This window comes from Hermetia illucens, chromosome 2 (assembly GCF_905115235.1).
Source record: "Hermetia illucens chromosome 2, iHerIll2.2.curated.20191125, whole genome shotgun sequence".
NCBI lineage: Eukaryota > Metazoa > Arthropoda > Insecta > Diptera > Stratiomyidae > Hermetia > Hermetia illucens.
This window is the reverse complement of record NC_051850.1, coordinates 183,051,306-183,074,378: the sequence shown is the minus strand read 5'-3', so window position 1 is coordinate 183,074,378 and position 23,073 is coordinate 183,051,306.

Below are 23,073 nucleotides of genomic sequence, written 5' to 3'. Positions count from 1 at the left end.
TCGGCAATAACGAAGCGCCAAGAAAGCGTTCGTCCTAAACTCAAGTCTGCCGTGAGCTTCAAAAAATCGGAAAGAATCGAAACTTCAGCGTCTGTATCGACCAGGTAGTTGCGCGGGGTCAAGGGGTCGTAGATTGTGAGGCGACGTGGTGCTGCATTCCGGGTAGCAGTCGCCAGAACTTCTGGCGAGTCTGATTTATTTGGTAAGAAATTGCAGGGGTTGGTACACTCTGCAGTCTTTTCAGCGAACCAGCGATGGTACCAGCATGCCCTGGTTCATCCGATCGCTTATTTCGGGAGGCGGATCTAGACCTTGATCTAGTCCTACTCCCCGAGCGCAAATCACCGACGGCCTCTGCTAACTCAGAGACGGTGGCTATCTGCTGCAGCTGAGCCACCTGTCCCAAGTTGTCGCGAGATACATCATCAACCATGGGATGGATGGATTTTATCCGCGATGAAGGCTAACGGGGACCCCAAATCCGCACGCACACGTCAGGATGGAAGCCACAAAGACGGTAGCAGCTCAGTGCCGCCTTTGTCATCACCCAACTGCTTCATCTCGCGCAGCAGTTGGCTTGGCGCACGGTCACCTAGCGTTAGCTCTATCAATAAGCGGTTAGCCGTCTCACTTATTGACAGGCGTTTTACGAGCTGCTCTTTCAACCACTTATAAGAGCAGTCATCGAGGGCCTCGGAGACAAGCCTGACGGCTTCCTCGTCCAGCCTGATGAAAGCGTTTTCCCGGAGTGTGCCGGCTTCGTACTGAGACGACCGATTGGGGGCTGGAATAACAGGCTGTTGGGTGGAGTAACAGAAGTCCAAAGTGGAAGAGCCAGTTTTTGATGTCACTGTTGCGGCCCTTGTAAAGTTCAACGCACCAAAGGCGGCGAACTTGTAGTTGTTCTCCCAAACAATGGTTTCGTGTCGGATACTCATATTGTATTACAAATGCACTTGCACTGAATATTGATCCTGAATAAACTTGAGGTCCATTAACTCTTGTAGCCGTTTATTGGGATGTTGGTTTCAACTCGCTCGATACCGCTCGTTCCACCACAAATCCATCTGGGCAACGAATCGATTAGTCAAACATTTTCGGCTATTTTTGTGGGTCGAAATGGAAATCTTGAAAAGGCGCTGCTTCGCCAGATTGCAGCATTGTGTGGGATTCTCACCCACTAAAACCACTCCCACTTCTCCGCCCATATCCCCGCAGGACCAGTATTATTTCGCGAGGAGGGCTACTAAGTCATGCGTCCGTCGGGCTTTCTGAGCTCGTTCCAGTTCTTTCAGCTTTCCCTGTATGGCAGTTGCTGTTCCGCTTATTATATACCAGTTTGCTGCGGACCTCAGCATCTCCTCTCCGATATTATGGGGTCCGATAACTGCGTTGAGGGCATCGTTTAACCTCCTTCTTTTTAATTCGCCAATCTCGGACAGTTTATTGAACTGCTCCGGGTCCTCGGGTATAGCGACGCATTCGGGACAGTCTGGAGACTCCAATCCGAAGCGATGCACATACTTCCTGTATCCTGTGTCCACCGTAAGAAACTGCGTTAGGTGGTAATTTAATTCTCCATGCTTACGCTGAACCCATCTCTTAACACACGGGATCAGTGTATGGGTCCAGCGGCCCTTTTCGGAATTATCTCACCGTTGCTGCCATCTCCTGCACACCTCCTTTCTAGTGGCTCTTAAGAAGCCCGCACTCACTTCGGCCGGATTCACCCTCCTTTTCCGGTAGAGACAGTGTGCCTCATTCGTCAAAAGATCCAAGGGAATCATTCCCGCGATAACACACACTGCCGCACCTGATACCGTTCTATTTGCACTACACACCCTCAGCGCGATTGCAGGATGGATTTCACCACCTCTGCGATAAGCAGCCGGCGACTAGATTTCGGACCTCCAATATTTGGCATCATCATTGCTAGAGATGGACTAGTCTTTGCTGCCTTTTCACGACCATAGTCCAGATGCCCCTTGGCATGAATCATTATCCCCAGGTATCTAATGATCCATTCTCAAACGACCTCATGATTACCAACGCGGATTTTGACAGTGTTGTTTTTCCTGCGATTGGTAATAAGGACCACCTCCGCCTTATCTTCCGTCAAGTTCAATTTCACCATTTGGAGCCATGCTTTGATAGCATGAATGGTTCCACTTGCATACAGTTCCACGTCCGTGTGGTCTCTCGCAACTACTATAACCGCCAGGTCGTCAATGCTGCCTCCCTTGGTACGCGAAAGCCGAGCACTCTGTCATACATTATGTTCCACAGTAGGAGCCCAAGTACGGAGCCTTGGGGGACACCTGCTGCCACAATATATTTCTTCAGTCCGTCATCCGTCTCGTACCAAAAAAGTCTCTCCGAAATGTAACTCTCGATTATGCGAGTTAAGTAACCAGGGACACCCGCTTTTTTCTTGTTGTGGGAAAAGGATTGCGATTATTTTGGAAAAGAGTCATGAACACGTCACTTGAAGTGATTTTTGTCCACGAATATTGTTCATTACAACCTGCTAAGCAGCGATCCACGGGTTCGTATTTGCTTCAAGACACAACTGTTTGTAGCAATTCCGCTTACTCTCGCTACTCTCGTATAGGCTTCTTAAGGCTACTTCGAAGATCGCGGAATTTTTTCTCCGACTGCTTATGTTCTGCCTTCCCTCTGGTCCTTTGTCAACGCCTCCTCGTTCGCAGACACGATGCTCTCAACAGCGGGATTTCTTAGTTCCACCAGTAGTTTGGTTTCCTACTGTGATGAAACTTGCATCGCAGCATTGTAGAGTCGCAAGCCTCAGTTATCCGTTGACATAACAGGCTCACTTTTTCTAGCGCCATTCCCCTCGGGTCGTAACGTCTTTTTAAAGCCGCCAGGAATATCTCTTCCTCGGAAGCACCTGTATACCACCCAGCTATCCTGGCTTTTCCGCTTTTGATGCTCACTCCACTGTCGCCTCCCCCGTACCTGATGTCAAGAAAGATGGCCTGATGGTCACTGTGGGTATAATGCTTACTCACCCGATAGACCGTCCCTCTCGCCAATGAGGTACTGAGGTAGGTTAGATCGACGATTGAGGCTAGTCATCTGCCTCAGATGGCCTGATGGTCACTGTGGGTATAGTGCTTACTCACCCGGCAGACCGTCCCTCTCGCCAACGAGGTACTGAGGTAGGTTAGATCGACGATTGAGCCTAGTCACCTGCCTCAGAGGGTGGGCACGCATCCAATGTTGGCTAGTACGATGTCCAGCTCCGCGAAGGTTTCAAGCAAAATTTAGCCCCTGATGTTCGTCACTCGACTACCCCAGTCTAAAGCCCACGCGTTGAAATCGCCGTCGGAAGGGCCAAAGGCTAAGAATTTGCAGCAAGTCCTGCGGAGCTGGTACACGTGGAGAACCTAGGGCTCTCCAGAGACCTCGTACTCGATATTAAGTCGGAACATCACCGGATTGCTGCGACTGCTCTACGAACAAGTGTCTTAACTGAAGCCACCACCACCCCCCATGTGAAAAAAGTAGTCGACATGCCCCAGAATTTCGACCCCCGATGTCCTAATTAGAATGGACGACTCACGGAAGCTGCTGCAGTCAAGACGTCAGAGATACAATCAAAAGAGTCTCCCTGGCTCAGTAAAGCCTTTCTTGCTGGAAGAAAGCGTAACCAGGAGAGGGATGCGTCCATTTTCACTCGCGATAACGAAGCTGAGGGAGCTATGCATTTAGCTCCTCGCTAGAACCCCTTTTCGTTCGTTTCAGAAAGGTTTGGAATGCTGGAAAAAGGAAGGATGGAAAAGGGGAAAAGTCGGCCATGACTTGAAATTGGCTGTCATTAAAAAATAGTTTTTCAATATCATTTGGAGAGAGGAAAAAAAGCTTCACTAGGAAAAGACAGCAACAAATGTGTCCTTGAAATTAACAGGAAAATCGACATCAAGATAGCCTCGCTTCCATTTTCGTATAAGCTGTTCGAAAGTAGCCACACAAGCGTCGTCATTAAGACAACGACCAACAATTCCCAGTATTTAACGCAATTGATGATATATCGAACTGAAATAGTTGCAGAGACATCGTTTTGCATAGAACGTTGCCGGGGCCATATTGTATCCTTTAACTCAGGCGAGTGTGTACATATATGCACTATATATGCCCCTCTCAGATACGTTTGAATGTCGATTCGTATGGTATGCAAACAGTTGAAGTGCTTGTGTCAGGGAAATTTTAAAAAATAACAATGAAGTCTTGTAAATACTGGATTAATTATAGCATGAAATTTTCCGTTTATTTAGTTAAAATTCAGCCCCGAAAAATACGAAATACGGTTCACAGCGAGAGAGCTAAATGCCATGGGGGTGGGTTCTAATTTTATTTGGCATTGCGGTATTGTTTATTTGGATGAATTAAAGTTAATTACTAAGTGGAGCCCTTCAAAAATAAAACTCAAATAGTGCAGTAAGGGTGTTGCATATAACACATAATTCCCGAAAAATGGAGGCACCTCGAACAGTTAGTGAAATTTCCACGCTTCATTGTGAGGCAATTGGAAAGTTAATTGTTTGCTGAAGACAATATAACACAATACACAGTCCTTCAATGAAAATCCATCCCTTGTTCATGGCTCTTCATAAAGACTCTACCAAGAGTCATTAAACCCAATCTAACTCTTCCACATCTGCAACCACCCTCATAAATAAACGCCTCATAAAATGCCGTCAAGTCCATCAATTACCAATAATCTTTCTTATGAGCATCTAAGAAGGCACTTAGTCACGACTGCCATGTCGATGGCGGCGTTTTTGATGATGGTCCAGAGAAAACAACTAGAGAGCACACATCACACCTACACATGGTCTTGCCCTTACACAGTAGGTGGTGAATGATGAAGTAACCTCTGGATCTTCTCACAGTGTCCACTGTCCTGTGATTCGTTTTCTGGTCAATGATAGCACCGGCAAAGTCGAAACGGCCACCATTCATTTTAAAAATGGACGAAACATCCCGGAGGGTATGTCCACCCTTAAACACGAAAATAATGACACTGAAGTGCTGATGATGCACTTCTCCGGGCGTATGTGCGTCTACAACACTCATGAGTTGCTTTACGGTAGCGTAATTTTATAACAGCAGGAAATATAAGGTCACATGATATATAATATTAGACGAAGGATATGATGGGTGACTCGCATATGGTACACATCGACTTGAGGAGGACTATAAAACCATTAAGGGTTGTGGTTTGCCATTGAAATTTCTTCTGCCACTAAATTAAGGGTGCTGATTTCGATTGTCTATTTGGAGGAAGGATATGTCGTAGTGTTAATTTTTGATAAAGGTCTCCTAGTCCTAGTTTTGTAGTTCTGGGAAAAAATAAACAGGGAATTATTTGAATAAGCTAAAATTAATCCTTTCAGAGAATTGAATCCTTAACACCTTTATTTCAGTGAGTTTAAAGCCAAGGATGAATTTGTGAACACAATTATTGATTTTATAGAAAGGGTGGACATTTTATTCCGGATGGTTCAGTGGTAAGAGCGCTAGGCTGTCTTACCGGAAGGTCGCGGTCCAAATCTGACCGGCGGCAGAGGGATTTATATCACGACTTAGCTATGAATGAGTACCTCAGTCAGATCAGGATAATAATCATAGGCGAGCGCGATGATGACTACATTGTCCTGGCCTTCCTCCTCCATTTATGCGTAGCTCAAAGTGCATATACGCTGAATACACCCTATAACCGATTGGATGTGTCAATAGGACATCGTTAGTAATAGTAGGACTTCCACCAAACATTCCAATTTTCAAAATGTAATAATATAGTACTGTTAGGGTATTTTTAGACCTACATACCGTGAGCATGGGCCACCATATTTTTTTTAAAATTTTTCGGATGGATGGTTCCTGCGAATGGATCGCTGAAGCAATTGATCGTTTTAGGATACTCCTCCCCTTTGCCACCAATGACAAAACTAACATCTACTTGGAAAAGTACTAATCGAGACCTTTCATTCTATTGCGTGTACTGGGACCCCTTAAGTTCAACGTGCAGCAATGTAATTCCGCGCATGCATAGGGTTTCACTGTCCCAAATTTTTCCACCGAATTTCATGTCAATAGGTGTAACATTTTTTGAGAAAAGTGCATGTGACAAACAAACAGGCAGACAGACAGACGGACAGAGAGAACCGATGGCTAACTACGAAAACGCATTCCAGAAAAGCACTAAAAAGGCATCCAAAACAAGTCGTAATACCGGAAGCTGGTGCTTCGGAAATATAGGTTCTGTGTTAGCCTTATGTGCAAAACTTTCTACGTACATATTTCCATTCGTATATGGCTAAACTTTCTCTGCAACCTGCAAAATGTCATTATTATGGGAGACTTGAATGTCAGAGCTATTGCCTTTGGAGACTCAGTTAAGTTGCCGGAAGGTAGCATCTGTAATAATGATTTCCAACCACTGAGTAATGGTGAGATCACGTTCCCAACAATAACATAAAGCGGAGTATGTAAGTCTTCAGTACCGGATATATCACTAGCAAATGCAGTAGCAACGTCCTGGAACTGGGAAACGCTTGATACATCGTACTCGAACGACAATCACCAACCTATCCTGATACAGAGCCTGAATGTCAGGCGGAAAGATCTCCAGAGTAGGTAACATCAAACTTAGGGAGTTAATTCAGAACCTACAACCCAAAATGACTTGAGGAACTTCACGGTTCAAATACTTGAGCAAATCAAATTGGTGACATACAAAGTAAGGAGAACCACAATGCGCAAAGCCTGGTGGAATAAAGACCTAGGAAGGAGGAAATCAGGAGGGCAAAAAGAAACTTCCGTCGAGCCAGACCAACATTAAATAGTTCTGGCTAAAGATCAAGGGTCGGATAATTAGAGAAGGAAAGAAGTGTTGAAGCGTTGAAGTCAGACGCATCATCGGAGCTAGCTAGGAAACTGAAGTCTTTGAGGAAGTACGCGAGTCATAGCACCGGGGACAGGGCAACAGATGGACCAGCCAAGAAACTACTGTCGCCGAACCGGACAGAGCCGGCCGGCATGCACTGCGAAGTTCTTCAGAGATGTGAGCAGGAGTTACTTACGGGCGCCGCTGGCGGATGTTAATTTCGCTATCGGTAATTTGACACCGGAGGTGTGGACCAGTGTTGAAGTCAGTTTGTCAGAGTTGGTCATTGAGCATCTCCTGGACAGCAAGGGGAACAGCTTTAATTCCACGTCATAGCATAAGAAGTTCAATTCTCCATAAGCTTTTTCGATTCGTGCGACGCTAACATCACCGACGCCCGGGAAAGCGTTCAAGGTTGTCCAATATCCCGAGATTCCCAGGAGACCGATGGCTCTCATCTGGTTGCCGCCAGAATAAGGACAAACTCGTCCAATCTTTGTAAAACCCCATGATTCACATGGGCGACCGGATGGATATCAAGAAGGTGAAACCCCAGGTTAACAGCCAACTTTTTTACTCCACGCTTTTGATGCCGAAATACTGAGACAACAGAATAGCCACGATTGAGGCTTCTCAGTTGGAAATATGCTTAGGTGTAAGTCTTGACCGCATCAGAGTAACTCAACCATCCCCAACTACCCAACTCCATAGAAGGGATCTAGTCAAGACCTGGTCGCCTCACAGTCAAGCTAGAACCAGAAAGGAATGTCAGAGAACCCTTGACGAATTAAACCTACACCAACAGGTATGGAAGAAAAAAAAAAGAAGGATCGCCCACCAAAATACTGGTCAATGCTGGGGTAAAAGGGGCCAACAAAGGGATACGAGGAAGTTGGACTCTGATTAACTCAAGAATGGAGGGAAGCAAAGCAGATAGAATGATTATGAAACAAAACTGCAGTGAAGATGTGGTAATAACAACGACAGAGGGCGAAGAAATTTGCGCAACGCTCCAACAACAATTGAAACTAGACAGAGTGCAGAAAATGGACATCAAGAGCCTACGAGCATAACGTATGGTGGCACGCAGCCAGCAACCCTATGTCTAGGGTGTCAGCCTGACCAATGTCTCCAATAAACTCCTTATAGAATGATTCGCCTGCAGACTACGTAAATAAATTCCACAAAAACTTTTAATGTCTCTCACAGGATCATCGAAACGTTTGCGTCCATATTCAAGTTACTCATTTTGTAAAAAAAACCGGACTGAACTTCCAGAACAAGATAAACAGATTCCAATTAAAAAGTCTATAGAGACTCCAGAGCCTCTTTTTAAGGTTTTCGTGTGAAACAAAACCTTATCAGAATCGATTCGATGTCTATCTGTCACACCCGATTTACTCGGAAATGGTTAAACCAATTGCCACGAAATTTAGTGAGACCATGTTACATACAGCAAGTGACGCAATTTTCTATTGAGTTTAAGGGAGGGCTCCCCAAACATGTATAAGGGAATGTCAATTTTTTTTCACAGAATATGGCGGTGTGCTATATCAAATGAAAGGGTTCAATTAGTACTTTTCGAAATTGATAATATTTTTGATACCGGGTGGAACCAGGGAAGTGGGGGCTCGAAATGTGTGCCCCTAAAAAGTGTAACATGTCTCGTTCTCTGAAACTATCCAACCAAAAAAATCACAATTGTGCATCCATATGAAATCTAGGCTTCAAAATATATCGCATTCTGATATCTGCTTAAGTTAATAATAGTATATTAATATATTTTAAAAATTTACCTGAAACCCTGCTAGAAGTATAAATTTGTTACGGTCATAACTAATAATATAGTACATAATCTTGGAAAGTTTGACAAAAATCCAACTATTATTAACAAAGTTATAGAAGGTGAAAGTTGTGTATTTCACATAAATTTATCGCATTCTAATGGTGTATGACTTTGCATTATATTATATAAGGTGAAGTCATATGAACGGCGGAGTTAGAGTTTGAAAATACATATGTATATCAAGGAATAATGAATGTATACCCGAATGGGAAAACGTGAATAGAGTGTTTCTCACACAAGATGAACACAAAACATTTATACCTGAAGCGTCCAGGTTGCGATATTCCGATTTATTTCGTATTGTATTTTAACATTTCTCAGTGATAGACCTTCAGGAGTAGTAGTTTAACGTGAGCATCTGTTAAGTTGACTTAATCCCACGGCCTACTTGTGTGGCGGAGCATGCAAATTGGGTCCAAGTGTGAATCGTGGTAGCCATGTGATCGAAAAACAAATTGTGCGATCGTAGTAAACGTGCACGTTCTGCGTCTTGGAAAGAAAGTCCGAAGTGGAAGGAATATTTCCGACTTTTCCCTACTGTCACTGGATACAGTTAGCCGAATTTTCCACTCATCCTTCGAAGACGATCGATACCTCCTTCCTACGTCAACAGGGAGTACAGTGACAATCACCTTTGAGGCCAACCTGGTCGAGCCAGTTCGATAACTTCCAGCGATTCGACTAAAGTTCGGAGTCGGCACTCAAACCAGTGTTTAGCTTTAAGTGCATACCAGCCACCAAGCCAAAGCAAAATACTAAAATTCGGAGGCTTTGAAAAAGACTCCTTTAACTCTCTTTGAAAATGTTGAGCAGAAACCAGTATTCCAATTATGCCTTATTATACAATTTATGAATCTGGATAATCTTTCCCTTTCATTGGACTTCTACTTCGCTTCCTGAAAGCTATAGAAAGAAGAGAAAGGTAAATAAGAACTCAAGCGAGGGATTGAAGAAAAGTTGTCCGGCACGTGAAACCAAAGCAATAACTAACGGCACTGAAAAAAAGGATCGCTTACCAATATCAAATAGCCACATCGCTTTGGCTGGCATTAAAGCGGATGCCGTTCACTTCAATCACGTGCTGGTCGGGCTGAACGAGGAGGCAGTTGAGCTTTTCTCCGCCGTCCTCGAGGACTGCTCTTATAAACGACTAAAAAAGCAGCTCATAAAAAAAAGTCAGGAGGTGAGATGGCTAAATATAACTGCTGACAAAGCTAACGCTGGCTGACCGTGTGCCAGGCCAACTGATGTCTGAAATGAAGCAGTTGGGTGGTGACAAAACCGGCACCGAGCTGCTATAGTCTTTGTGGCTATAGAGGCTCCCGGAGAGCATAGGAACCATCCTCGAATGTGCGGATGTGGGAACTACGGGTGCGTTGACCGCAACTGCGAATAAAATTAATGAGGTCCACGTGTGACCCATGATCGACGACAACTCAAGCCAGATTACTTCGCTACAGCAGATGGTGGCAGCATTAACAGCCACCGTCTCTGAGTTAGCAGAGGCCGTCGGTGCTTTACGTTCAGCAAGTAGGACTAGATCAAGGTCTAGATCCCCTTCCCGAAGTGGACAGCCGAATAGTAGGTCGTCAGGAACTTCTGCAAGTACTCGAACCTACTGGTATCATGATACATACATCAGCTCCTGCAATTTCTCACCAAAAAGATCCTGACGACTGCTACCCAAAATGCACCACCATGACGCCTCACAATCTACGATCGCTTAAGCCGGGGCAACTACCTGGTCGATACAGGCGCTGAAGTTTCGATCCTTCCCGTATCCCTGCATCATAATTTAATACCGCAATCGTTAAAACTTACGGCAGCAAATTTTTCGTCTATCCGCACATATGGCTACAGGCAGGTAGACTTGAGTTTAAGCCTCTGACAAGCGTTTTCTTGGCGGCTCATTATTGCGGATATCAGAATACTCATCTTAAGCACGGATTTCCTGTGCCACTATGGATTGCTAGTGATATCAATAATAAGTCCCTCATTGACCCCACAACTTCCCTTAGATCGTCAGGAAAAATCTCATCCTACTCACCCCGCACTTTTTCGATCGTTTTCAAAGACTCATTCATGCACTTCTTCAAAAATACCGCAAAATCATTACCGAGCATGGTCTCTCTGAGGCCATTAAGTATGATGTTCAGCACCGCATCAACGCTACTGGCTGCCAATCTTTTCTAAAGTGCGCCCATTATCATCGCAGAATCTGGCAGTTATGCGGAAAGAGTTCGAGGAACTTCTCAAGCAGGGTATTTGCAGACCTTCGAACGGTTATTGGTCTTTGTCACTTCACATGGTCCTTAAACCCAATGGCGGATGGAGACCTTGTGGCTACCACAGACGTCTAAAAGCTCAGACGATTCCAGACCATTACCCTATCCCATTTATTGGCGATTTTACACACTCTATCGCAAACTGCCGGATTTTCTCGACCTTCGACTTAGTCAAGGCATACCATCAGATCCTTATAGTTCCCGCAGACATTCCGAAAACGGCAATATGCACAAATTTCGAACTCATTCGGTTCAGTAGGATAACATTTGAACGCGCACAAACCTTTCAAAGACTCATCCACTCTGTCCTAAGAAATCTTAACTTCTCTTTCGTATATTTGGATGATGCTCTGGTCGGGTCGTCCTCTGAGTCTGAGCATTGAGAGCACCTCGAGGCCATTTTTCAACGTCTCCTTCAGGGCAGTCTAGTAGTTAACGTTGAACAATGCAAACTCCTACAATCGCAGGCGAGATTCCTTGGCCACCTTATGACATCCAGACAGACAAGGTCAAGGTGCTATCGATTACCGTTATCGCAAACTGTTAAAGATCTGAAAAGATTCTTGGGCATGTTAAACTTCTATCGTTGTTTCTTGCCCGAGGCCGCCCACCATCAATCGATCCTTAACGCCTTCCCGCTAAGACTCCCGTCTGATTCTGTGGTTGCCACAGGCTGTCCAAGTGTTTGAGGCCACCAAGCAACAGCTGGTGGATGCTACACTTCTGACATAACCTCGATAAGATACACACCTAGTCGTATTTGTCGATGCCTCACACATGGCTGTAGGGGCTACTCATCACCAAAAAAGTGAACCAAATCTAGCAGCCGTTGAGCTGCTTCTCCAAACAGCTCAATTCCGCTCAAGGAAAATATAGTACTTATGATAGTGAGTTGCTAGCCGCGTACTTCACAATTAAATACTTCTAGTATTCCTTGAAATCGGACCGTTCACATTGTTCACAGACCATAAGCCACTCACTTTTGCTTTCAAACAAAAGCCCAACAAAGCACCCCTTCGTCAACTTCAGTACTTGAACTTTATAAGCCAGTTCACTTCCGATATTCAAAAAGTGTCAAGAAAAGAAACGTGGTTGCTGACGCTTTGCCATGTGTTGCAGAAGATAAAATCCCCGTCACTGTCGATTTTCCGGGAATCGCCCAGGCACAGAAGGACGTCGCAGTTCTTCAGAACTTGATGGCCAACTCCAAATACACATTTAAGGAGTTTCCTATCCTCGGCTCAACAATGAGTATATACTGCGAGACCTCAGACTAGGGACCAAGGCCATTTATTCCGATCGGCTTCCGAAAGGAAATATTTCATGTCGCTCACAATCTGACGCACCTAGGCGTTCGGAGAACGAATCGGTAATTCACCGCGAAGTATTTCTGACCGTCCATAAGCAAGGACATTCATTCTTGGGCCAGACAGTGCATTGCATGCCAGAAGTGCAAGACCACAAAGTAGGAGCGTTCCCTCGGTTCCCTCCCAAAGACATTACTACGCAATTTTTTGCAGAGGGCCTCTGTCGAGAATTCCACGTTCTGGTGTACCGGAAATTATAATCACCGAGCAGGGAATGCAGTTTTAGTCCTTCGTTTTTTCAAAGCTCCAAAGCAAATCCCACTGAAGCACCGCCTGCCACCTGCAGTCCAATGAGATATTCGAACGGTGCATAGGACATTGAGAGGTATAGAGGTCCAAGACGACCCTTCCTGGTCGCAGGTCCTGCCACTAGTTTTACTTGGTCTTCGGATATCCAATCGAGAAGAATTAGCTGCAAGAACCGCAGAGCTGGTATACAGGGAGAACCCCAGGAGACTCCCAAGTGACCCTGTGCTGTCGGGACTCAACGCTACGGGAATCCTTTACGTATGTCCTAATTAGGACGGACGCCCCCTGGAAGTCGCTGTAGCCACCTTACGAGAGCCCCTTCGAATTCCTCAAGTGAGACCGACATCATTATAGCCTGAACGTTGGAGCACAGTCAAACGGGTGTCCTTGTTTCGACTAAAGCCGTTCGTTCAGCAAAAAAGCATGACCAGGGGAGGAGCGAGCGACGTGTCCGTTTGCAGTAGTATATGTCTACCGAACATTGGCGTACGGCACCCGTATTGAAACGTAACACCAGGTTTGAGGCCTGACATTCTCTGTTCACTTGAACGTTACCATAAAACTCTGGCCCTGAATAGCAGAGCATTAGCCTACTGTATCACGGCTGGCAGATCATAGTGAGTATAGCGTTTCCCGGTGCCATAACAAGGAGGTTCTTTTCAGCCAATCGGTTACGGTCTGGCCGAAAATAGGTATTCAGTAGATACAAGATGAACTACAAATTCAAATGTTATCCTAAGACTCTAAGGATAGTTTTGCACAGCTCCGGAATTCAAAATAATTACATTATCTTTTATATGAGGTAAAAACACCTAAAGACCTAGCAAAAAATACAAACGAACCTACAAACAACTAGACAACCATTTCCAAAAGAAATGGAATCCCTTTCAAACTCCTCAACTATCCATAATTACCAAAAAGGATTCGCCTTGCCAAAGCATGCTCTAGAATTGAGACTAAACATGAATCCCATCCATCACGTTCTACGAACTTCTATGATCCCTAAAAATGAAATTTCCCATGAAAAATTAAACAGTTCTACTCTCCCCAACCATGTATCCTTAAATATCACAACATAACCTTCGGCTATTGTGTTATCTACACAAATTAACACAAGCCACCGACAGGTCAATCCCATTTGTAAATATTCTTAGCCAGTTTGTTTTGTCCGTAGGACATCAGACCATGTCAAAGGTACGATTTGAGGAGGATATTGTGTGTACTACCATGTCACGCTATAACTATTCTCTTCACAGTGGTAGCCGAAACGTATGTAAGTGTAGGGATATGTATCCTTACCAAGTTATGGTACATATATGAATTGTAATAGAGTGTGCACAGCAATCTTCCGGGGCTCTTTCGTAAAAATTTAGGTTTTTGTGATGAATTCTGGGAAAGGGTATTTTCCATGAAGTACTGAAACAGACTTCTCGGAATTTCAGGAGCAGCCTCCAATTACAGCCCCGGGGTGCACCTCTGTTTCGCTAGTCTGGAATCCACCTAGTCATACGCTCGTTAAACTGAGATAAAAAGAGTCCTTACATCAAGATAATTTTCCTAATCATAAAAAACTGAATAAAGTGGTATTCAACCAATTTCCAACCCCATTCCATAACTTTCTTGCCCCATTCACTGTTTTCAGGACTCTTGGTCATATTATTAAACAATGTATCCAAATGTCCCCACAAACTATATAGCTTGCGATATTGTCACCAGTAAACAAACTGGAATAGCATCAGGAGCCTAAAGAAGCCCAAGTCTTGGGAGAAACACAGAAAAAAAGACCGTCATCGAAGAAGTTCAAAGTACTTAAGGTTTTGTTATTTTAGGGCCTTGAAAATCATCGTTACAAATGTGTTTGTTATAGCGCTTAAAAGGGAAACAAAATCCGGAGACAGAGCAAACAAGACGTCTATTGGCTATCTACATACATTAATATGACACTAACAATCTCTTCATCCCTTCCCACCCTGCCAGGACTAGGGAGTCCTTGTTACGAGTACATAGTTTCATATGTTGCTTCAGCATCACGTCGAGCTGTTGGCAATGAGAAATCCTTTGCGGATTGTTGGTCGTAGTGTGTTTATCGTCCATATTGCCTGTTTGGATGGAGTGTATCTTTTAATATTGCAGAGAACGCATAAATTCGGATTTTTATGGGAAACATCAAATTAAGCATCGATAAAAGGAACAATATTCTTACAACCTTATCATATACTCGCTCTCTTGAATTATGGTAAGTCCTTCTGCAGGCGAGCGCTATAAATTTCAAAGATTTTACTATTCGCTTCGGTGGAAGGAACAGGATTCAATGCGTTTTTATGTGGTTGCAGTGCAACAGTTTGAAACAAGTGTAACACTGGTTTTATATTAAGCTTTGAATGTTTTTATTGAATGGAATAGGTGCATTCCTCAATCTCAAAAAATAGTCATACTTTTGGAAACGACTTTGACGCCAATATGCACAGTAAGTGGCATTTCTCCAACTTTTGTTCTTCATGAACTTTCTTTTATCAAAATCAACAGCCGTTTGCAAAAATGCTGCTCTCAATACAAAGGTGAGACAAGACCAGTAGGAGTTCCTCCGCCACAAATCTGTTCAACATACGTCAAAGGCAGGCTGATCGCACACTTTAGCCACCTCAAGGCAAAAGATCAACACTGCACGCTTAGATGGGTGATGTGTATGATATCACAAAAGTAGTGTCATCTTAAAGTATAATATCACTCAATTATCACCAAGCACGATCCAAATATCACGAAACATTGTAACATTACTTAACATAACAACATCACTTTAGATCAGAAAATCACCGCATCACCAACCAGTAGAGAAGTGATCTGGATATTGCCCTTGCGGAAAGTAATGTTTTGTTACGTTTGTGTCGATGTGATATCACATTGCTAAATACCACCAAAAATCTTCGTTCTTCCTAGTACCAAAGCAGTAGCGGTGATCGATTGTCGAATACTACTTGATGTAGTTTGTTAGTGGTATAATTCCTCTCACCTGAGTTTGGCTTGAAAAGCTAATTTCTGGTCTGTGTGATAACTTTCAACTATGGACATTCTTTCCAATGCGAAGCAAACCAATAGAAAATGCATATACTTTTAACTGACAAATGACACTCGTTTGCAAGAATCATGATTCCCTGTTCTGCCCATGTGGAAATATCTTTTCTCTTTTTCTTCACTTGAATGAAAGATGCCAAGTATAATGAGTGATGTTGGCGATTTAACATCACATATACGATTAAGTGGCGTGAACAAATCGACTCGCAGATGTGAATTGCTTCTTTTTACATATCGGATTTAGGGTGCTAAGTCCTAAACGAGGGGCCCGCGGACCAAAATAACAAACCGTAAGTTACTCCTCATCTGGTCCGGTTCTACATCAAGTGGCTACGTACTTAGAACTTTTCAATCCTTAAACAAAATATTTGTAATATCACTTATTTCAAATAGTTATGTGATATCACTTTGATATTTCGAACATCTTTACTTCACGTCGGTCCATCGTTGCTCCACTTAGTCAACTTTATGATCATTTAGTTAATTAATCAATTGAATTTTATTGTATTCAACAATTAAATTTAGTTAAATATATTATAATACCAAATTAAATTGCATATATTACAAGTAGCCGCTCAGGCGGGTGTTTTCCGAGTTGTTCAGTTATGGTGAGTTGCACTTGGATTTTGGTGTGCAGCTCGGGTAAATCTCCGCTAAGCCACCACCACTCCCACCTGATGCTAGGTTTCAACAATAAAACCCGTCTCCTGCCCTGCCAGTTCTTGGGGCGCAGATCGAGACCTCAGCCCCGGGACAAAAGACATTAACCTGGAGAGGAAGACGTTCTTGGGCCTGTCGTCGATATCAAGCCCAAAAAAGTGCTTCCCTCTGTTTAAGGCTTTATATGGACCCCCATATGGTGGTTGCAGACACCTAGGTCCTTGGGAGAGTTAGGCTTCATCGAAGAAAGACGGGATGGCGGGGATGATTTTAGTTTACCCATAGAGTCCCAAAGCAAGCGCAAAAACCCAGTAGTGAAAACGGCTGACCTGGTACCGAAGAAAGGGTCGCTAAGGAGTCTCAAATTCTCTCCGTATACTAGCTCGGCGGAGCTAGCGGCAAACTCTTCACAATGACCTGAACGGGGGCCAAGCAGAACGAAAGGCAAGACTTGCGACCATGAAGAGTCGCCGTGTGCCATTATAGCGGCCTTCAGCGTCCTATGCCAGCGTTATAGCATCCCATTGGATTGTGCGTGAAGGTCAGTCGTGAAATGCCCTTTGAGGCCTAGGAGTTTGCCTAACTCCCAGAACAAAGTAGGCTCGAACTGTATTTCCTGGTCAGTAATGACTTCGACTGGCTCCAAAGCGTAGGATCCACTCCGGATAAAGGGCCTCGGCGCACGATTGTGCGTAAATGTCGGCCAGGGGTATTGCTTCAGGCCATCCCGTGAACATATCAATGATTATGAGGCAATACTTGAAGCCATGCGAATCTCGCAAGGGTCCAATCATGTCGTGATGGATGTTTGGAAACGCTTTGTAGACCGAGGAAATAAGCCTACTTTTTTCTGTACGTGCTTGGTGACTTTAAACTTCTGGCACGCGATGAACTGTCTGCGCAGGAGTTAACATTCTTATTCATTGAGGGCCACAAATATTTGCTAGTAAACAGCTGATTCGTTGTCCAAATATTTGGGTGCGCAAGATCGTGTACTGCATGGAATCCTTGCGAAAAATGGCCGGAATACATGGCCTAGGTCCCACTTCAGAGGTTCGCAGAGTATTTTGAAGGTTGAGCCGTTAAAAACAGGTTTGTATTTGGGGTTGTCCCTGAGGCTCTGAAGCACTACGTCATTTTTCTGTGTCTCGGCGAATGCCGAAAAATCGGCCGTGGCAGGGATTTTTGCCTCTGAAGTGCGTGACAAAGCGTCAGCAACTACATAGTCCTCGCCCGACACGTGTTAAATTTCCGAAATAAACTGATTGATGAAGCTTAGTTACCGAAGTTTGCGAGGATGCGCTTTGTCGAGATTCTGCCTAAGCCCAAAAGTAAGGGGCTTGTGGTCTGTGAACTGCGGCATTTCAAAATACGAAAGAAAAATGAAACCAAAATAAAAAATATAAAAAGAAAAATTAAATTAAAGCAAAAACACTTACACGTCGATTACACCCCGAGCTCGGCGTGGCGTGTATTTTTTGATTCAAACGAAACTGAGTTTAATGCAAAAAAATACACCGAAAGTCTTTTGGTTTTCGTTTTCTTAATTTTCTTCCTGGGAGTCCTCCCAGCGACGCCCACGCGAAGAGGAAAATGTCTCGCACACACTTAGACCAGAAATTCTTAGAGGCCACACATGTGATCTTCCATAAATGTTGCTCACTCAATTGGGAACGTCTTCCGCAGCTCGAAGCTGAAACTTCAGCACAAAATCGATTGTTTCCGCAAGAAACTGGGAAAATTCACATTCATCACAAAGCAAGCTCCTATTTGCAACCGTTTTGCCGTTCATGAATTACGTCCTCTTGGTAGACTATGTTTTCTGTGGCTTTTTACCCTGGCCCTCACGCCCATGCACGCTATAACATCCAAAACTTTCCACCGTTATCTCAGCAAACCAATTCCCTGCCCTTCCGACTACGCCTCTAAGACAATCATTCCTTTTCCGCTAACTTCCTTTCCTATTCACAGAGTTATCCAATTCTCGTCTTATATAAAATACCGTCCTCCTTGCCCAAAGCTGAAATTCGGGAGAATACTAAATTACCTTCCACTCTACTCTCTACTGCTCCAGCACAAACAATGACATTTTGAAATCCCACCGGCCGTTGATCAGCTGTCCACCCACGAACCGGTTCCCTTGCCGCTACGCTCGCCTTGAACTCGGTTGAACTCCGAAAATTCACGTTGCAGCAACATGCGCGTGCACCTACGGATACGGCGATTCATTCCCCTCTATCAAGGTCAATTCGCCCGAATAAATTCAATATTGTGCAATCTGCGGCGAATATTACGGTAATTGCACATTATGGAATGCATTATTTGAGCAAAATTATTCAGAAAGAGGCGAATGAGATTCCGCTCCCGTAGCAAAGTTGCGGTCACTACAAAGTATTTAATGGAGAGATACATGGCGAGTAGTTTATGATCGAAGGCGCTGTACTTGCGTTGAGCTAGATTGGGTTGTTTAGAAAAGAAACTCAATGGTTGTCCGATTTGGTTCACTCGTTGCTGAAAAGCGGCGCCTACCACTGCGTCTGAGGCATCACCGAACACGGCCAGGGTTTCATCTGAGGAAATTACAGAAGTGTAGCATCAACCAGCTGTCGTTTGACGGTTTCAAATGCCTGGACGGCCTCTGTAGACCATGTAACCTCGAGTGAGTTTTTGTTTTGGGCCCAGACAAGTAACCGTTCAGAATCGCTTGGTGATGAGCGGGCTTGGGCAGGAAACGGCAATAGAAGTTTAACATGCCCAAGAACCTTCTCAGACCCTTCACCGTGGTTGGCAGGGGAAAATTTTTGATCGCTTCAACCTTGTGTGGGTCTAGTTGAATTCTGTCAGGGGTTGTCATTGTCGAAAAATTTAACCAGCTTTTGTAGGAATTTGCTTTTTTCAACGTTTGGAACGAGCCTGGCCTGAAGGAGACTTTTAAAAATACACTCGAGATGGTCCAAACGCTCAGATTCGGAAAAAAGCGACCAAAACATCATCCATGTAAACGAAACACAAGTTAAAATTTTGTAGGACAGAGTGGATAAATCATTGAATTGTCTGCGCTGCGTTGCACAAGCCAAATGTCATCCTGGTGAACTCTAAGAGCCCAAAGGTGTGCGTCCGGGAGCCTCTGTAACCAAAATGATTTCAACAGCTCTAAGCCGACCTTATCGCCACTCAGCTGCCTCACTTCTAGAACCAACTGGCTGAGGCGTCAATTCGTTCACTAAGTGATTCTGCTTAGCTTCCTCACTTGCTGGTAGCCGGCGTATGAGCTACAATGGATATCGGACCGGACCAACCGGAAAACAATTTCCTTCTACTTTTATTGTATACGGAGCCTCCTTTTTGAGCCCATCACCCAAACAGTCAAAGAAGTAAAAACCGAAGACGGCAAATAGTTTCGTCCAGGGCAAAAGCAACTCACCAGACGCTATCTCATCTCCGTGAGTGCAAATTTCATAGATCGAAATAGTGAAGTGAGGCAGCGTCAAATAAGTTGCCTCTTGAGGTTTCTACTGTTAACTATTATCTGTAATTTTGTCCGGCTTAGTAATAGGAAGAAAACAAAAAAAAGATTTAGATTTCTCATATACCGTTATTTCGAGGACCAGTTGTCCTTTTCCTCAGCGAGTTTTACTCTAATCTAGATTTTGAGTACCAAAGGTTTTAGAGGTATTCTCGGTGGAGCTTGAACTATAGTAGACCCCCATTTTATGGCCTGCAGGATACGCTGTTTACCTCAGCTGACATTTTCATTTTTGATACTTGTCAAAATTGACTGTAGAGTGAGTAACTAATTGGCATAATCATTGTCAATTGTTAGTATCGTACTTAAAAGACGGTAATTCCGATGACCAGTTACCTCTCTAACAAGATCCTCCCATTAACATTAGAATTTTGCTATTACTTACGACATACAAGACTCATGTTTGCAGAGATGATATATTACCTGAAAATAGATAGAAAAAAAAGTATAAGTACAACCTGATTGGCAATGATGCTTGATGATATTAACCTCAAATGAAGGGACAAGAACGTGTCCCTGTCTTGATTACAAGGACTAATTTTGCAGGTTTAAAGTGCCCGCAATGGCCGCCTCGAAATGGTCATCGAATTGGTCCCAATTCTTCGTAATAAGTTCAATCTCATTCTGGGATTTGAAGTAGCCGTGAGCCTTGACCAAATGATCAGTGATATATTTTCTGCTTTGTTCAATAAATTTTTGGCCTCTTTCAGGGAGCTTCATAGTCCCTCCTTCCATTATTATTGACGGAAGTGGAATCTCGAAGAAAACGAAACAAGTGGAATTCCGATAGCGCAAGGTCAGGCAATCATGTTGAGGGGGCAGGACATCCGTTTCAAGCGCTAAGCTTTCACGGGCCACCAAAGATAGGGTGTGGTCCCGCAGCGCGAGTTCGAAAGCACATCCCCCAAGAATTCTCACGGAGCATATAGTCTTAAAAGCCCATCCTCATGACAAAAAACAACATATGAATCTCTTTATGGCTCCGTTCTGAGCGATCTTCTTTTGTGGTTAGGGAGGGCATTCCCAAACAGTTCAACTGGAATCAACACAGAGAACCGCAACGATATCTTTCCAGCAGTCACATACCGCTCAGGATACAAAACTATACAAAAGACATTACAAAAAAACATCAAAGCAAATAACATTAAACTGGTGGCAGTCATGCTATAGATGAAGCAGCATCGAAAAACTACCTCCAGCATTGGAAGGCAGCGCGCCTACCTGCATTGGCTCATCATTGCCTTTGACTACTAATTAGGTACTGTCTTATCTCAAAGAAATCTTCCACTATATGAACTCTCATGTTGTCTCGATTCCGTGCGTCAGAGTACACCGGATATACCCGAAGGACTTGTAACCAGTTCTTTGAATCGGCCCAGGCAATTTTTCTCCAGATCGAATATGGGCAATGCGACATTGTACATTCCCGCGGAGCTGAAAACTGAGGCTAGTCCATAAAAAAGTTTGAAGAGTATGCATTCATAGAAATACTATTAGGAGGCCACAATCCCGGTGATGCGGCTAAAGAAAAAGTTGACCAAATGATGGAATAACGAGCACGAGAGCATGCGATGCTACTATGTCGAGACGCGGGTCCTTGCAAAAAGGCGCTCAAACTATGGGTGGAATGAAGAGATTACGAAGTTGCGGGATACATATTTTCGAGCTAGAAGGATCTGCCAACGATCTAGAGGAAGACCGGGCTTCGACGAGAAACTGGAAGTATATGTGAACCTTTGAGGTAGGCTTAAATAGGCTATGCGGACCAGCAAGCGAGAATTCTTCAAGGAACTTTGCGCAGAGGCAGACCACAGCCCTTGGGGAACAGCGTACACGGCAGTTATGAAGAAGATAAGAGGGCGAACACCACAACTGACTTGACCGCATCTTCTGTTCGATATAGTCATGGCTCTCTTCCCCCGAATAAAGGAGAACGCAAACAACACAAGTAAGCATTGCATGTCTACATCATACCTGCGGTAACTGAGGAGGAACTTGCGCAAATTTGCCGGAGAATTGGTGATAACAAAGCACCCGGTCGGGATGCTGCTCCCAGTAGAGCTTTTAAACTCGCTGTTAAGACGAAACCCGATTGGTTTACCAGCGTATTTGAAACATGCATGGTAGGAGTTTTCCCCGACCGGTGGAAGAGCCAAAAACTAGTTTTGCTCCCGAAGCCGAATAAGCACCCAGAACACACACTCCTCCCCCCCCATAACAAGCCCACCTAATGATCGACGCCGTAGACATTGTTTTCAAGGTGGCTCGAGACGCGATGTCGTCTAATAAACGCTGTGACGTGGTGACGTTGGACGTCAAAAATGCGTTCAATTCTGCTTGCTGGGAGTGGATAAAAAGCTCACCGACTAAAACCGGTGTCCCTAGTTATTTGACTAAGCTCCTCAAAAGTTACCCCTCGGAGAGGACACTTTGGAAGGATATGGATGGGGAATCCAAATAGTACATCGTCGCCGTAGGAGTACCACAGGGCTCAGTATTGGGTCCTTTCCTGTGGAATCTGATGTAAAATGGGGTCCTTGCCCATCCCATGCCAAAGGAGGCCACGATAATCCATTTCGCAGATGATCTAGCTGTGGTGGTCGTCGCGAAGCAGCCTGAAGGCACTTTTATGGCGCTAATGAAACCATTAGCGCCATAAAAGTGTGGCTTGAGATGGTGCAGCTTGACCTTGCGGAATAAAGGACGGATGCGGCCTGGTGACCACATCATCACATCGAAACTGGTTATCAAATATTTGGAGGTGATGATTGACGCTATCAATGAATTTCAAGGAACACCTGGACTATGCTGTGAGAAAGCATCGGGCGATACCTAACATTGAAGTGGTTCGCTCCACACTATTATACGCGGCACCAGTTTGGAAGGAAGCACTAGCTTGTGAGAGTAATCGGAGGAGGGTAAACATGATTTATTGCTTAATGGCGTTAAGGGTGTGCAGCGGCTTCAGAATAATATCAGGCGAGGCAGCGTGTGTTATTGCGGGAATGATCCTGATGGACTTTCTGCCAAGCGAGGCACGCTGTGTGTACGAGAAAAGAAAAAAGAATCTCCCAAAAATCGATGCTAAATACCGAAAGGCGCCAAGGTGAGAGTCGATGGAAAAATGGCAGCAACGGTGGGATGACTCACAGAGGGGT